Genomic DNA, 17631 nt, shown 5'->3' on the forward strand with positions numbered 1-17631 from the left:
ACAATCCAAGTCAAATATGGAAAGAAAAAGAAAAACCCAGAAGGGCTTTTCCATAAACAAAATTTATATAAATTAAAATAAGTATTAGATAGTTCTCCAGAAAATAGGTTCTATGGTCCACATGGATCACCAATATGATTACTAAGACAAGAGGAACTAATGAAGAATTGGTACCAGGCACTTGGGAGGTCATTAGTAACAATAAGACTTAACTGCAGAAGGAAGCAAGCAGGGTGCCCCTGACATGAACCACATGACTGTTTCTTATTCCATCCCATGTTTCTGGGATAAATGAAAAAACTACCATGTCAAGTGTGGAGATTTTTTTCCTGCTTATCTTATGTACATGAGAAGTAGAAGGGAAATTAAATAATTTTTTATTCTTAAAAAAAACGATAGTTCTTTTCCTTTTGATTGATTAAATAGAAGATGAATGGGCAGTGACATGAGTTTTGATTATAAAATACCTAAGAGCTCAAAATGAAAAATTTCTGAATATAAATTATGACTTAAAATTATTATTTGGGGCATTTTTTATGCCAGAATTTGCCCATAAGTACACATGAATTCCCTCTGCAGCCAACGCATCACATTAGGACACTATTTTTGAGACTTGTGATTCATCTTAGCACATACCCTAGGATTAAGCTGTCTTTCACCTAGAAACCTGAAAGAATTATTGAAATGAAAATGTTTAATGTTAATACCACCTTGGGTATTTACATTAAACATGATCAGTTAGACACATGCCAAATAACATGTGTCTCTCTGATCATCTTTTCTAAATAGACAAAAAACAATAACCACAAACATAACAACAGAAACAAACAATGCAGCTCTTTCTTCTTACATTGGATTCAAATTTGTCTGCTTAGTAATAATGACATATTATCCCATGTTATTGCTCTAAAATTTTTTTCTAGTGACTCTTGGGAATGCTATGCCCTTGGCAAAATTTCTTTGTTTAGATCACAATTTGAGAAAGTCATTTCAGTCTAAATTGTGTACATTCTAGGTCCTTAGGTTAATAAGAGTTTTTGACCTTTTGGTTTCTACAGCCAGTTCTCCTCTTGGATGATTGATGGCATTAATTCTCCTCACATGTGGTCCATGGGAAAGCCCCCCACTTCAAAAAAACTGTACTAATTCTAAGGACAATCTGGGATGACTAGTTATCATGCTGCCAACTCAGTTCTCTGAGTTTCAGAGGTGGAACTCAACTAAGGCAGAGATGGCTCAACTATTCATGAAATAATGAATCAAAAGCTCAGCTAAATTTACATAAAATGAGGAAAGGTAAGGGGCCTCTGTTCTCCAGCTACAACTTGTTTGATGCCTGGCATCTCCACTTACCATTCCTACAGCCTCTCTAGTTGTGCGATGTAAGTACTCATGCATCTACCACAGTGATAGTTTCTGCTGTCCTCGTAGTAACTGCTTCCCTCATCTTCAATGTGCTTTCATTGAAGATGAAATATTGAAGCCAAATTAACCTTTTCAAAACAATGGTGGGCACACATCATTTCACAATCAAGAACTAAATGGGTTCAAGATCAAACATGATTCAAACTCAGTACAACAGATTCACAATCGGACACATTTCAGACTCAAATTTAAAATATCCCATGTTAGTGCTCTAAAATTTTTTTCCAGTGACTCTTGGGAATGCTAAGCCATGGACATATTTACGACAGCCTTTCTACCTTCCTCTCAAGAGCAGCCCTTCTGCATTTTGTATTCTCGTCAGTAACACCGCCATCCATCCACCTAGTCTTTAAAGTCAGAGGCCAAGCCTTGCTTTTCCCCATTCTTCATTTCCAATGGGCATATAGGTCCACTGAAATATAATTTAAACCAGTGGTTCTCAACCTTCTGGCCCTTTAAATACAGTTCCTCATGTTGTGACCCCCAACCATAAAATTATTTTTGTTGCTACTTCATAACTGTAATTTTGCTACTGTTATGAATCGTAATGTAAATATCTGATATGCAGGATGGTCTTAGGCGACCCCTGTGAAAGGGTCGTTCAACCGCCAAAGGGGTCTCGACCCACAGGTTGAGAACCGCTGAATTTTTAAACTGTCTCCTCTGCCCCTCTGGTAGGACCCTGGGTCAGGCACTCTTGCTTCTTATCATCTCTTGCCTACTGCTGGATTCTGGCTTCCAATTTCATCCATTTATTCTGCATACAGCTCACAGGGTATTTGTTCTAAACTCGGATCTCATTATGTGACTCCTCTACTCAAAATCCTTAGGAAGAATCTCACACTTGTCTCAAACTCCTGGCCCAGACAACACTCTCCCACCTGCCTTCACAGCACCTCCAACTTCTCCCCCTTCAGTCATAGCAATACACTCAAAGTCTATCAACTCCAAGGCTTCAATAGAATGGGAACAGTCAATCTGTATGTGTATACTATAGCTAGTGAGTGTGTCACTGAAGGGCAAGAGCCATGTCTTTTAATTCAGAGTGCACTGTTAGAACCTTTCACAGTTCCTTATATGTAAAGAAGCCATCAACAATGTTTATTAATGAAGATGGTCACCACATAGGAAGTACATGCAAGTCCCATAAGTTAGTATTTTATTCATATTAATAAGACCCCAATAACTCCAGAATAAACTCTGATTTATTGTCAGTAAAGTAGTGAAAGTCTAGTTTCCAGTATGAGCAATGGTCCCATAAGTCATTCAGTGATTACTGAATACTCTACTTTTATAAAAGAAAGTCTTTTAATTGTTTACTCTTTTTAATAAAGCTCTTTCCATGCCTTTTCTATGTCTACTGGATCACTTACTGGATCAAAGCAGCTACACTTCAGTAATTTGGTCAGGTTCAGCAAGTCCATTATATGTAAATGTTTGAAATCTACTTCATCACTGTACTTGGGGAATGTTCACCCTAGTGTTCAAACTTTGTTTTTAGGAAAATGAAAATGTCTATTAATTTACCATGAAGGTGCTCTGACAACCATCAGCAACACATGGAAAGACCCAGAGAAAATTAGTGGGAAGGTTTTCTCAAGGGATGACTTCTGGTTTGGGTACATAACAAGTATTCATTTCAATTTAACGAATAGTTCAGAGAATGAACTAAGTACCCAGGATGGTGCAAGAGGCTGCCTAAGACATATTTATTTTCCCCCACTCCTCTATGGCAAGAAAGCTTTTTAAGGGCCTTTGAAAATGTATCCCAGTCAAATAAGTTATTTTGTACAACATATCAATTCAAAGACCTTTATTTTTTGTATTGAAGCATATCTTATAGTTAGATTCTCTATAAGTCTGAAATGTTACACAACGAAGAAATATTTTATAGCACACTTGGAACTTGATAGATATATTTTTAGGTCATTTGAATAATTTTAATGTGGTAGTTTTGTCCAGTTATATTTGTCAGATTCTTTCTTTGTGGTTTTTTTTTGGGGGGGGGATTGCCCTAGGGAACAAAGCCATTTAGGAAACTGAATTAACTACATGCTCTCTGTGCTTACTGACACACAAAAATAAATAGGAACTTTCAGAAACCACTTCCCCTGTGCTCCTTCACGTGGATTGTTCTCTGCCTTCCATTCTCTCCTTTCATAACCTGTTCCTTGGGCCTTTCCTTCACCAAGCTAACAGCTTCTGTCAGCAAGCCTTCTATTCAGGACAGTATGAAAAGCTTTGCAGGAAAACGGATTAATCACGTTCGCTGCTTCTCTTTGTTTACCCCTTCGGTTATTGTAGAATTCAAGCAAACCAAGAAAATGCATGTCTAATCACAAATGTGAATTCCCACTTAGATAGTCATTTTGGTGCAATTCTCTTTTAAACATATCATATAATGAAAGATCCTCTGAAAATCAAGTAAACTTAATTTTCCCAAATAAGTCTTTCACATCAAATATGTATTATAATGATTTAAACACATACTCTGTATACCCTGAGTTCCAAAAAAATGCTTATGTATTCAAATGCCAAGGAAGTAGTTAAATATTTTACTTTTTAATTTTCCATTAATATTCCCTGTGATACAGGCATACATAAGCATTTAAAAATAATGGGTTTCAATGTCCTTAAGCAAATAACAAAAGTCATGTAGTCTATGAATTTCCAAAGTAGACCTTTGAATGGTCTTATTATTGCTAAGTTTAGATGGAATAAAGACTTTTCATTCAAGTCTTATTCTTGAAAATATCAGAATGCCATCCTCCACCATTAATTTCATACAATAATTAAATGGCTTAAATATTGGTGACTTTACTACTTCTTTATATAATCTATATATATAAAAGGCTAATATGCAAAGTGTCCCCTTGGGAGTTTGACCGGGAAACTGGGAGTTCGTTGGCTCACTGTGACATGTGCTGACCATCAGGGGCAGCGTGGAACGAAGGAAGGCCCCGATCAGCCCTGATTGCCGGCCAGGCCTAGGGACCCTACCCATGCATGAATTTTGTGCACCAGACCTCTAGTAGTTTCATAATTCCCTAATATGTAAAAGTTCCCTCTTGGCCCTAGCTGGTTTGGCTCAGTGGATAGAGCATCGACCTGCAGACTGAAGGGTCCTGAGTTCGATTCCAGTCGGGGGCACATGCCAGGGTTGTGGGCTCGATCCATGATGGGGGGTGTGTGGGAGGCAGCCAATCGGTGATTCTCTCTCATCATTGATGTTTCTATCTCTCTCTCCCTTTCCCTTCCTCTCTGAAATCAATAAAAATATCTTTTAAAAAAAAAAGATATGACTGGTACTGGGAATATAAATTGGTATAATTTTTTAAAAAAGAAAAAAGTTCCCTCTTGTTCAGAAGGAACTTGTTTGCTCTGCTTTTCCCAGTGTTAAAAGACGTTTTTATGAATAGAACTGATGGTTTCTGCTGTTAAAATGTTACAGTTAGAGCTTAAGACACAGAGGGCAACACCATCACCCCACCACTACTGAATCATTTCTTCTATGCTTGGACCGTCTCTCAACATTTTAGAACATAGCTTTTTCATTATTTTTGTCATCTTGCTGAGAATTCTAGGGTCAGAAAGTTTAAAAAAAATAGAAGTAGAATTCTTATGTAAATAACAAGTAAATGATACTAAACAAATAAAAACTCTCAATCACTCATTTTTTTCAAACCATTGGCTAGGCAGAACCCCATCAACATGAGACGTTTTGGAAACAAGACATGAAAACATACGTAGTTTAATGGGGATTCATAATACAGCAAGAAAAGTCACCACCCTGAATGAAGCTGACTGGAAACAGAATTATCCTAGCCGGGCTGATGGGAATCCCTGCCTCTAGGAAGAATGGGCTTCCAACTAAGATGCCAAGTTCACCAAGTGTCTAATGGACAGTCCATCTGCATATCTCTTCCTGTTTCACTCCAGTGAAAACTGCACTCAACAGGTATTTTCAGCTTTTTCTGTTTACAAAAACTTTGATAACAAAAATGAAAATCAGGGCGGCATCATGCCCAGGACAGACAGATGGCACCAAGTGTATATGCCTTTAGCTATAAGATAATTCCTTCTATGAATTTCATAGTGTACAGAGTCACTCTACATTACAGTGTAGAGCACTTCTGTGAGAGGAGAATATTTCTGTAAAAAACCTCCTAGATCTGCCCTAACTGGTTTGGCTCAGTAGATAGAGCATCAGCCTGCGGACTGAAGGGTCCCAGGTTCAATTCCAGTCAAGGGCATGTACCTTGGTTGCGGGCACATCCCCAGTAGGGGGTGTGCAGGAGGCAGCTGATCGATGTTTCTCTCTGATCAATGTTTCTAACTCTCTATCCCTCTCCCTTCCTCTCTGTAAAAAAATCTATAAAATATATTTAAAAAAACACAACATCCTAGATCTGTGGTTTTGTTTACAAAGGCACTGATGTAAAATATACACACAGAAGACCCATGTGCAAATGGGCTCGTGTGAGCGACGCACCAGCGGGTGAGGAGGCACATCCCGCACACCTCAGGTGCAGAGGCGGCTTAAGGAGGCATCGAAGGAACACATTAATCAACACATTCAAGGAATGCATTAATCAACGCTGCCACGTCAGCTGGCATGCCCCATTGTTTAACCATGCATGCTAACGAACTGGAGGCAGCAATATGAATGTGAATTTCCACCATGCTGCAAGAAACAAAGCCCCTTAAGGATCGGCCCCAGGCACCCCATCCTACCCAAGGACACTTTCCATAGAAATCATTCTCTCCTGTATTTGCACTAGTTTATGGACTTGCTTTCTACCACAGTCAACCAGAAACAAAGACACTTTACAGACCAGCTAAATTTGACAAAAGCTATAGAAATGCCTTCTGCAGATATGAAAACGTGAGTCCTTCCAAGAGAGTTTTTTTCTTTGCCTTACAAAAACGAACGCTGTAATAAAAGGCAAAACAAAACAAAACAAAACAAAGCAAGAAAAAATCTAGAGTGTAAGCATCTATTTGTGTATGCAATCGAATGTGACAGCAACATACCGCATTGCCAGCAGGGGCCTGGGTCTGGCCGCCTGCTCCACACTGGGCTTCATTTTCCTCCTGGGTAGTTCCCTAGATAACCCTCCTGTCAGGATTTGACTCCCTCCAAGAGCAGCCAGGGATGAAATGTCCAGATGCTGGAAGGAAGGGCTCTGATAAAACCCCCGCAGAACTCGGGCACACATTTCTACCTTTGAGTGTACAAGGTTCCTTGGGCCTGGACATGTAAGGCTTTCTAGTGTTACCAACACTCAGAGTATCTCCCTCAGTAGGTTATGGTGCATGAAATTCAATAACTATTGACTTTGGCATGAGAAGGCTGAACATAAAGATCATCATTCTGAATGAATAAGAGATACCATTTATAATTATTATTTTAAATAAGCTTCCTCTCAGGAGCAGAGTTATTTCAGCAGAGGTACTTGTTGGGAACACGGGTCGCAGGGCAGTGGCTCCCTTCGCTGGGGGCAGAGTTCTAGTAATTTCAGTGAGCCCCCACACGAAAGTCCATGACCCATTGAATTAGCCTTATCTCATCACCAGCTCTAACTCTGATGACACTAGAAAACATTTAAAAACTGCAAGCCAAAAGTGCAGCAAGGAAAAAAAAAATCTAACCCAGTGAGTGTCTGCAAATAGCTATCTGCAAAGGTCATTGCATCAGCCTTTTGGTGTATAAATGCTAAGTTGCTACACATTTCCTCTTCTGGAGTGTAGTGACTCAGACAATTTTCTCATTCCAGTTTCAAAGCAGATATTTCTCTCCCCTAGACCACAGTGGGAATAGAGGGGAAGAATGCTTGAAAGTTGCAGGATTCCTTTAATGACTGCTAGCACTAATTGTCGCTGCCACAAAAACATAATGCCACCATTCTCCTCACACTCTCACCCTTATACGATCACCCACCTCTCACCCTCTCCTAAGAGAGTATGCTGATGTCTTTCTTCAGATACCTTTCAACTGCTCTTTCTGAGCCTTCAATGACAGCTAACAAACTGAGCAGTTCAGAGTAGTGGGAGGGGAATATGGTGAGTTTCCAGAGAAAAAACGAATTATGAGGACAGGCCCTAGCTGGTTTGGCTCAGTGGATAGAGCGTCAGCCTGCGGACTGAAGGGTCCCAGGTTTGATTCCGATCAAAGGCACATGCCCGGGTTGCAGGCCTGATCCCCAGTAGGGGGCATGCAAAAGGCAGCCAATCGATGATTCTCTCATCATTGAAGTTTCTATCTCTCCCTCTCCCTTCCTTTCTGAAATAAATAAAAATATTTTTTAAAAAAAGAATTATGAGGACAGGATGCAAAAGGCAGAAAGGACTTAATCAATAAAGGCATCCCAATCATGGATACCATAACTCAAAGCTAAATATCAGGAAGTGTATTATAATTCAACCTCCCTACAGAATCACTGTACACGTGGTTTAATATTCTTCCATCTGACCTCAGGTCACAGGGTGTTACTCATACTCCACATAGAAATGGAAAGCTAGACAGTGCATGAGGCTGGAAGAACAAAATGTTCTCTCTCTCTTTCAGTTTCCAGGAATGCTCAGCTCTGGTGAGGAGCAGTCACTCAGAGAAGAATTTGCCACAGTCACGGTGGAGGGACTGCCCAAGGGTGTTAATATTCAAGAGATGTGGTCACTCATCATCTATCAGGACAAAAAGGAAGTTAGTAAGGATAAGAAAATATCATTCTGGTTTTCAAGCTGACTAAATACCTCATCGATTTAAAACAATAAAGATAATCACCATACTGTTGTCTGTGGGTTTTTGGTGTTTTTTGTTTGTTTTGCTTAATCCCTTCACCTTTTGCACACAGCCTCCCAGGGGGGAGGTAGAAGAGGGTATGGGGGGATAAATGGTGATGGAAGGAGACTTGACTTGGGGTGGTGAGCACATATTACAATATACAGATGATGTGTTATAGAACTACTAGAGGCCTGGTGCATGAAATTTGTGCACGGGGGACCCCTTGGGGGATGTCCAACTCAGACATCCCTCTCGCAATCCGGGACCACTGGCTCCTAACCGCTCACCTGCCTGCCTGCCTGATCGCCCCTAACCACTCTGCATGCCTGCCTGATTGCCCCTAACCACTCTGCTTGCCTGCTTGATTGCCCCTAACCACTCTCCCCTGCTGGCCTGAACGCCCCTAACCGCTCTCCCCTGCTGGCCTGATAACCCCTAACCGCTCTCCTCTGCTGACCTGATCGCCCTTAACCACTCTCCCCTGCTGACCTGATCGTCCCAAACCACATCTGCCTCAGCCCCTGCCACAAGGCTTTGTCCAGAAGATGTCTGGTCTATCCGGTCTAATCAGCATATTACCCTTTTATTAGTATAATACTCCTGAAACCTATATAATTTCACTAACCACTGTCACCCCCATAAATTCAATCAATCAATCAATCAATAAATAAATAAAGCAGTGAATATCCTTTGTGTAGATTTAGACCCCTGTCTTGGTTTTTGTAAGTTACCCTAGGCTTCCTGGGGTAACTACTTTATTCATGAGCTTTTCAACTCTAGTTTCATGAGGTAAGTATTCCTTGTGTGGATGATACGAGTCTCCTGGATTTGTCTGCTGTCACATAACATGGATAAAAACGTTCTCAGATTTAAAATGATGCTGTATGACAAAATTTTGATAGATCTCTTTACTCTTAAATAGTATTAAAAACAGTAGTCCCATTTGGGCTTTGTAATAAAATATTGATTCACATTTACAAATCAACTTAATTATAAGATAGTCTTTTTACTGTCGTCAGTTTTACTATTATCTATTCAATATCTGCAGTTGACCCTTGAACAACACAGGTTTTAACTATGTGGGTCCACTTATATAAGGATTGTGTTTGTTTTTTCAAGAAATGCCTGTACTGTTTTTGAACAGTGGTTAGGAGTCCGTGGATGTGGAGGGACAACTGTATACTAGTATATTGATCTATGCTATTTTATATAGGGGATTTGAGCATCCTCCGATTTGGGTATCTGGGGGAGGTTTTAGAAATAATCCCATGTATATACCGCGGGATAACTTAAGGTTTGGGGGAGTCAAAAGTCATACACAAATTTTTGACTGTATGAGGGCTCAGGGCTTCTAACCTCTGCGTTGCTCAAGGGTCAACTATCATTACCATCCTCCTGAGATATATGCATAATTTTAAAAAGCTAGTACTAAGAGTCCAGGGGAAAGAACAACTTTCAAGTCATTAACCAAAAACAATCATTAAAGAACTCTAATAACTTGTCAGAGATTTCTTTTTATATAGCTTGCCAGAAAGGGCATGCTTTAAGGTACAGCATGGCCAAGATTCTTCTTCAGACTCATAGTTACAACCAGAACCATACTAATGCAGCCAGACAAGAAAACCAGTCATTATATGGAGTGATTTGGGGGTGTCCCTTCTCCTCGCTCTGGTTGCTACTGCAATTCCACCATTGCTCTCCTGCATTTTAATTCAAGGTTTTCAAGCCAGGTGGAAGGCAGATTTTCCTTGGAGAGAATTTACACATTAGCATTAATGATGAACGTGAACACAGTTTTTATATATAAACTGAAAATTGGAAGAGGTAGCACTTTCCAGAGAGAAGGATGTGGGGATAGGAGTGGGCGTTCACACACCACAGCTCTGGCTGCTCCCATCTTTCGGAGAACATAACACGCACACCAGTGAACGTGGGAAAGACTACTGAAAACAGGAGCTACAAAAAACTTTCTGATTCTAATGTCAGAGGCCGAATTCTTGAATAGCCTGGGGACTTCTGAATACAAGTGTGCTTTAGAAATTCGGGAAGTTTTAGGGAGTCTTTGTGAGGCCAGGGAAAGAAATGGGGAAGACAACTCAGTATTTAGTTTCAACCCGATTAAATCATTTACAAAGATAAAATGAGATATTTCAGTGGCTTCAGTAGTGCATGACAACTAAAAATTCACTTCATTCATTTAACAAAAGACTGGCCAAAAAGATCAATGAGAAGAATGTAGAATTGAACCTTTTCACTATGACTTAGTCTAGAAGACAGAGACTTTAAGTCAAATAACTCTCCCACAATGAATGAAATAGAAAACAATAGAAACTGCCAGGTAAACTCCGTTAGAAACCAGCTGAGAGCATCCTCAAAAGTGGGACAACACCCTTTACTGAGCCCCATCTCTGTTCCCATAAAAGGGCTGGATGTATTCCTTTCTGGTGGTCCCTTCCCTGGCCTTGTCTTCATGTATTTTCTCCTTTTACTAGAAACAACCATTTACAGATAAGTTCCTGGTCTTGCCATCTTTTTACCTCTCCTAGGTTCACACAATATACTGCCTACAGAAGAACTTGCAATAACTTACTGCTGATAGTATAGTAGTGTTTTATTGATAGGCCACTCTACTTAACATCATTACTACTAATCCCTAGTTCCTAACAACTGTGATTTGGTGAATACAGACTTTCATGTCCCTGTCAGATGGATGGGTCTTGCTATTATATTACATTGCTTTACCTCACAAGTGTTCTTTATTTTATGAAGTATGGTCACTTGTTGGAGGGGTATGTATAGATGTATCAAAACATTATAAAAGAAGACATTTTACATTAACTAAGGAAGCTTTCTATTAAAACAGCCATTTATACAGATTTTAAGGCTCTTTTGGTATTTGTCATACTCAATTCAGCAATTTTGTTAGTCTTCACTAATTTTTACTTCTCAAGAACTCTTCAAGCAAAACAAAATGTGTGTTATTTGATTTACAAAGCAGCGTTCTTAGTTCCCAGAGTACCAATTTGGGGATTTCTGGTGGTATTTTGAAACAGCATAAGAACTAGTCATATAAAATCAGTTTCAATAACAGACAATGAAAGCAAGTTCAAATAAGGCATGAATCATTTCCTCTTAAATACAAAACAACATCCGAATGAATCAATTAAAGAATTCTCCAGGACAAGGGACATGTTTAGAATATTTTACTACCTCAAAATCTTGCATACAATCTTCGTTTCTTAATTAAAGTCCATGAGAGTTTATTTGCCAAATGAAACCTAGGAGGTATAGGACTAAATGTCTGAACAATCATGCTCTCATAAAAATTCTAAGAAAGCCATTATTGGTTGAGATATGGTTCTCTGAACTGTGTTCCAGATCTCCAAGTAAGATATTTTTCATGAAGTTCAATACTATAATAATGGCCTTTCAGAAGGCATCATAGGCCTGCCAGAGTCGATTCTAAAGTTGATAATTCTAAGACTAAATAAATGAAAATGGAGCAGTGGGGGTGGGAAATGAGTGGGGGGATTTACAAAGCAGAACACACATATCGAAGTAATATTTAAACTTTCCAAAAGGACTTTTGTATTACTCGGACTTCACTGTGAGACAAAAAAAATCACGTACAGATGATAAGTTCTTGGGAGATTTTTGATAAACGATTAAATCAAAAAGAAAACTCTTTTTCTTGTAAATGATTCCTTGTCATTTTAAATCTTTAATTCTTTCAGAAAATATTGTTTACTAGCAAGGCTTTTTATTCTACTGTCTATTTCCTGAAGTTTATGACTTATAACTTAGTAAAACAAAGTTGTTTTACTATGAAAGGACACGAAGGGCTGGTTTTCTTCACTGTGTATTCTATGTATTTGGTCCATCCTTTTTGACAAGAAGCTTTTGCATATATACTCCTACTCTGTATTTTATTATACTCTCTGAATTAAAACATATTAAATAAGGTAATAATATTATATAATCACATCATTTTATGGTATAATTCCCTTCTTTTTAAAAAAAATTCCCTTCTTTTTTATTTATTTCAGAGAGGAAGGGAGAGGGAGAGAGAGCTAGAAACATCAATGATGAGAGATGTTTCAAACATCCTGCATGCCCCCTACTGGGGATCGAGCCCGCACCCAGGCATGTGCCCTTTACCGGAATCAAACAGGCTGACACTCTATCCACTGAGCCAAACCAGCCAGGGCATAATTCCCTTCTTTTAAGAAGATAAACTCCTACCTTTGAAGGTCTGAATACTTTGTTCTTCTTTTTAATACTTAAAACCAAATGTCTTCTCAGTATTGCTCTGTGGGCTGAAGAGTAGGGGGAAATGTTAATAAGCCATTTGTCATCAATCACAGCAGATTGTCAATACATTAATTCCAAGTGACTCCCTAATGGGAAAGACAATTATAGGGGGACCCCGGTAAGGGAATTATGAATAGATTTGGCAAAACACTTCACTGCTGGTTTCAATCAAAAGTGACAGCAGAGAGGTAACTAAAATTGTGGTGGCTATCCTCTTAATGGATCTCATCCCAAAGAGTCACGTCTACTTTCTCTTTTCAGTTCAGGGGAATAGAGGTTTTCGTAATGCTTTATACGGTGTGGCTAAAATACTTTCTTGCTGTGGGCTGCTTGCTGTTATTATTATTATTTTCTCTTTTCAGTTTAGGGGAATAGAGGTTTTCGTAATGCTTTATACAGTGTGGCTAACTTTCTTGCTGTGGGCTGCTTGCTGTTATTATTATTACTATCATCATCATTATTTAAAATGTTCATTTAGTAGAATTGGAATTCTTTTGACTGTTTTTGAAAGGCCCCAAGTTTTCAATGAGGGCCCTAAGTAAATGATGGGAATAGACAAGAGAGGAGCAGCACACCTGGGCTAGGACAAAGGCTCAGCTACGGACAGCTCCAGAGCTTGGTCCTCTCCAACTCTCGTCCCCTCAGCCTAAATGTTTCCTTTGCAAATATTCCAGCTGAGAATGAGCCAGAAAAAGACAGCATGGAGTACAATCACAGCGGAGGGCATTAGGTTACACTAGTTGATTTTTTAGACAACCAACTCAGTGACATCACGGTTTTCTAAAGGAGGATCTGTGGCTTTTTGGACGTTGGATTTTTGGAAACAGAAGTCATACTATCAACCTCTGAAAAATCCTTCAGAGACGAGAAACAAGTGTCAATTCAAGAACTCCTGGCTGCACTCATATATTAAGACAACTATGAATATCAAATGATTCCTTTAATAAAATAAAAGATCTGTAATCAGCTCAGATGTTTTAGTTTATGCATGTGTTATAGAGTATTTTCTGTATTAAACTGCAAAAAGGTTTATCTTAATTCCATGTGAAACCAATCTTAATAGAGATGTTCATTGGGTTTGATGCAATGATATTTTATCAGAACAAAACGATAATGTTGTGAAGGTTAGTGGCTCTTCCTTGGAATTAAAAGCCATTTTTAAAAGTTCTGACTTTAAAAAAAAACTCTCTAGCAGCATACAGGAAAAAGTCCACAAGGATTTGAAGCGACGTCCACAATAATAATGCAATTCCACAAACATACTGAACATTTACTATGTATCTGTCAATGTATTAAACATGAATAAGGAAAAAAGAATAAAATGTAAATAAGACATGCTTCCTACCATAATGGATCTCAGTACAGATGCTAGTGGGAAAAACAGAACTACTACCAATCACCATAAAATGCACTATTTATAGAACATTATGAGGCCACAAAAGAAGGGGGCATCAAAGAAGGCTTTCTACAGGAGATAACAGAAGAGTTGGACCTTAAAGGTGGGTAGAAAGGGCATTCTGAAGAGAGGAAGGGCAGGAGCAAAGTAACTACAATGACGAAATGGGTGATGTCATCTAGTAGAGCAATGAAGCTACAGGCAGAGTGATGAAGGGGAGTGGGGGCAGGGAATATGGCAAAAAGGGGATGCTGCAGAGGTCACCTGGAACCGAGTGTAAAGGGCTTCTTGAGCACCTCCTGATTTATGAGTCTGGACTTGAACTTGATAGCAATGCAGACCTATTGAAGATTTTAGGAGAGATGAAAGAACACTTGTCAGTACTGTAACTGACTGAGAGGGTAGAGATTGGAAAGGGAGACTGTTTAGGGGGGTGTTTCAGTTACCAACATACAAGATTATTGGCTTCTAGGGGTAACAACTGCCTCCTCCCTAAGCCCACATTTGTCTCCTCCCCAAGAAGAATCAGGATACACAGATGGAACACTGATTTAGGGGTAAGAACACTGATTTGGCCATGGCAGCTGATAGTATTGCACATTTTTTACTTTATCAATGGAATAATTTTGTGATTTTTCTGTTGTCCCAATATGTGAGTGCATCTTGTAGGTAGAATTTTATTAGGTCAGCAGGTGGCTGTGGTCTCATTTTTCTTCTCTCCACCTAGCCATCTCTTCATCTTCCCACCATCTCTCTCTTTAGGGCAACTCAGCTCTGTTTTGGGGCCTGCCCAGGACCTGAGGCAGGTAGATTAGCCCGGTGCCATACTTTACAGTCGAGAAACATTGCTCTGTGTTCTCTTTTCCTATTGCTGGATGTGGGCCTTGGATCCATCTTTCTCTTCATCTTGCAATGCTCATGTCTGACACTGGTTTGGGCTTAAGAGAATCAGAGCCTGCTTAATGGAGTAGTTTACATTCAGGTCATTCAAGCCAACCTCATTAGGGTAAAGAACTTGTCACCTCTTCTAGCCTATTGGGACTCAAGACCAAGCCTCAGCTAATAATATATGTGTACTTCCTTTTGCCTTGTCAATATCAGCACTACAAGTATCTTATTTGGGGACCTCACAGGCAGAACAGAACATAAGCGTTCTTGTGTCTCTTGGCCAAAGCATACTACAATCCTTCATCTCCAAAAATTCATGGTAAGATGTATATACAACTCAAAGGGGTAGCCTATTCCTTCCTTTTTACAGTCCATCTAAAACAAATTTCTGTGTATGGTAAAATCAATAGAAACTTACAGAGTGCTTTAGTTTGCTGACCCAAGTCCTTTAGGGGAATGTTCACCCTAATTATTTGGCACCCTTCACTGTGAATGAAGAACCTACACCACATTGCTGTGGAGCAATTGCTGAAAATCTGTTTGACAGATGACCAGAGGCCACAGCTAAATATAGAGAAATGAACCAATCAAAAACACATGTCAATAAAAATACATTTACTGTAATTTTTACCTAGAAGAGATAAGAGATAATAGACTACTACTACTATGTCCCAGACCCTGTATACATTGTGCAGGTGATGCACCAATTCTGTAATTATCCTATTGCTTCAACACAGAGGCAGAAACGGAAGCACTGAGAGGTTAAGTCAATGACCCTATATATCTGTAATACAATACTGCTTCTGTCTAAATAGAAAACTTGCAGTTTTTTCATCTTTACCCTATGGCTTTTGAGAGAGGACATAATAAACTTGGAGTTGGGGTGCCACTGAGATTTAAGGAGAGAGCAGAAGTTGTCAGAAAGAGTGATCAGACTGAGAGAGAGATATTGAGGAAGCCAGGAACTAAGAGGACCAGGAGGGGAGAAGGGTGGTCCACAGGGTGGACCTGCAGGAAGGACCCAAATGGGGAGACCTCAGCAGCTGTCAGTGGGAAGTCCCCGCAGTCTGAGCTGGCAACTATCACCACCTTCCCAGCGACTGTGACTTCCAGCTGTTAGTGACATCTAAGTGCACTATCATTTCTATGCCCCTCCGCCAAGTATATATTTTTTTATTATTAATGTTTTACAAAAGCAGCAGGAATAGAAATACTACTAGGAATGGTGTGGAAGATGTTTTTGAACATAAATTTTAAAGAAGAGTCAATGTGGTTCTTTTGATTAGTTTGAATAGTTTTTAGTATGATTCAATTCAGCGCACCCCGCCCTGAGAAGAACACATGTAGTTTTGCATAGGTATGGTTTCCCATAGGCATTATGTAGAAACATTATTTCATCCTTGCTATTATTGATAGGGCACTGCTTCAGTTTTAACCTCCCTGTGATGATTTAAACCCTCAAGCTTTACAAAGACCACCAGAAGACTATGTATTAATTGTATTGCCATGTCAGCAAGTATGCCAAACATTTCTAGGGAATGAATTTTTGTTACATTCATTACTCTTGCTTTGACAACTGTGTCAATGGGTTTTCATCACTCTAAAACACATTTAGATTGATGGAATAGAGTAATACATCATCGCTAAGGGTTATTTTTGCAATAACCAAGTAAGAGTTTACTTTTTTTAACAAAATATAATCAACTTACCCTAAATCAAAAGGTCAAGATGAGATCTGATGTAATTTAAAAGTAGCCTTCAGAAAAGATGAGTAACATCTAGGTGAAAAATGTAAACCCAAAGGCCACAGTACACACGATGAACCAATTACAATGAAAGTAATTCAATGGCGCATAAGTATTACATAAAAATTCAATAATCCAAGAAAGTGAGTACTTGCCTTAGCCACTCATAGAAAAATAAAATATTGACCCTCCCTTAATCTTTCCAAAGTAGATTGGACTACTGATGCACATGAAATTATTGCAGAAATTATTTTTGTTTTTATTTTTTTAAATGTTAGATCCAAAACAGTTAATACAACTGAAAATCTGTTATTGTAAAAACTAGTTGGTACAAATGATCATCAAGCAAAAACCCTCAATATCTCATTTGGTTTATACTCTCTGGAATAACTATGAGGATCTTAAACATACATATTCTTTGGTTCCTGTGAGGTTAATTTCTAAAAATTGGCCTTATTGATGATATAGCAAAGGACATATTACATTAAAATATCAAGCATCTGACCCCTCACACTTACTCTGTTTTCATCTGTGAGAATTATTTCCTATTTATGCTCTTTAAAAGTAAACATAGCTAAGAAATACTTTTTGGAATATCAATTTTGAAAACCTTACATGTAACAATATATTTATGCCCTACACTATTACATATTTCTGTAAGCATGCAAAATTATTTTGTGCTTTTATCACTTTAAAATTATGGCAATTTACAAATTTATTTTTTAATCTTTGGTCTTAACAAAACTTCAGTAGTATCAAAATTATGGACTAACCCCGAAACACTTATTTTTTCTTAACTTCCTGCTTTTGACATGATCTTTTGACTGAATTGGGGGTCCATTCATACTTATTAACTGGAGAGAAAAGGATAAACAACCCTATTAAAATTGGCATTTGTCTTTGGTTTCTCTGGGGTATGTCTGTCGTCCAGCAGCTTAATTCAGCTTGGCGTGGGAAACTGCCAAAATCATCTTGAAACCCAGTTCTCTCCCTTTCAGCAGGCTACAGAACTAGTCCATTCCAAAAGGCAGAGAGCATGGTCTGAAATAAAGCAGGTTCTCCAACTAGTACCTCAACCAGAC

The 17631-nt window shown here is 38.9% G+C and overlaps 1 protein-coding gene across 2 annotated transcripts in view; it reads right to left on the reverse strand.

Annotated features, from left to right (window-relative positions):
• NRCAM (neuronal cell adhesion molecule) overlaps window positions 1-17631 on the reverse strand; it is a 211018-nt gene that overhangs the window by 127220 nt on the left and 66167 nt on the right. The window contains exon 2 of one of the 2 annotated variants that reach the window (XM_014530884.1): window positions 12452-12525. The exons of the other annotated variant lie outside the window; for it this stretch is intronic. The gene's annotated coding sequence lies outside the window, so the exon portion shown is untranslated. The remainder of the gene's footprint in view (window positions 1-12451; window positions 12526-17631) is intronic. 2 annotated transcript variants of the gene reach the window in all.

Source organism: Myotis brandtii, unplaced genomic scaffold (genome assembly GCF_000412655.1).
Source record: "Myotis brandtii unplaced genomic scaffold, ASM41265v1 scaffold1186, whole genome shotgun sequence".
NCBI classification, from domain to species: domain Eukaryota; kingdom Metazoa; phylum Chordata; class Mammalia; order Chiroptera; family Vespertilionidae; genus Myotis; species Myotis brandtii.